This window comes from Penaeus monodon, chromosome 33 (assembly GCF_015228065.2).
Source record: "Penaeus monodon isolate SGIC_2016 chromosome 33, NSTDA_Pmon_1, whole genome shotgun sequence".
NCBI lineage: Eukaryota > Metazoa > Arthropoda > Malacostraca > Decapoda > Penaeidae > Penaeus > Penaeus monodon.
The window spans coordinates 21,579,936-21,580,184 of NC_051418.1; the positions used below are offsets into that span (position 1 = coordinate 21,579,936).

At 49.4% G+C, this 249-nt stretch overlaps 1 protein-coding gene across 1 annotated transcript in view; it reads right to left on the bottom strand.

Annotated features, from left to right (window-relative positions):
- The window catches only part of LOC119594304 (proto-oncogene tyrosine-protein kinase ROS-like), a gene marked incomplete in the record, with an annotated part of 29,713 nt that overhangs the window by 26,776 nt on the left and 2,688 nt on the right, over positions 1 to 249 (bottom strand).

Below are 249 nucleotides of genomic sequence, written 5' to 3' on the forward strand. Positions count from 1 at the left end.
TTTCCTCCACACCTCAATCGCCTCGTTGGTCTTAAGCGTCTCTCTCTCCGACCGCCACTTAAACCCAAGACAAACAGGGGCACAATCCACCCGTTCAACAGAGACACAGAAAAAGGGAGAGAGCGCGAGCGTTATGAGGAGAGCGTCGAGGAAATTAGGAAGCTCCTTAATGAAATCCGAGAGTGGGTGAGCCATCTTCATTTTACCTTTCGTTAGATTGTTCGCTTAAGGGTGGCTAATCTTGGTTCG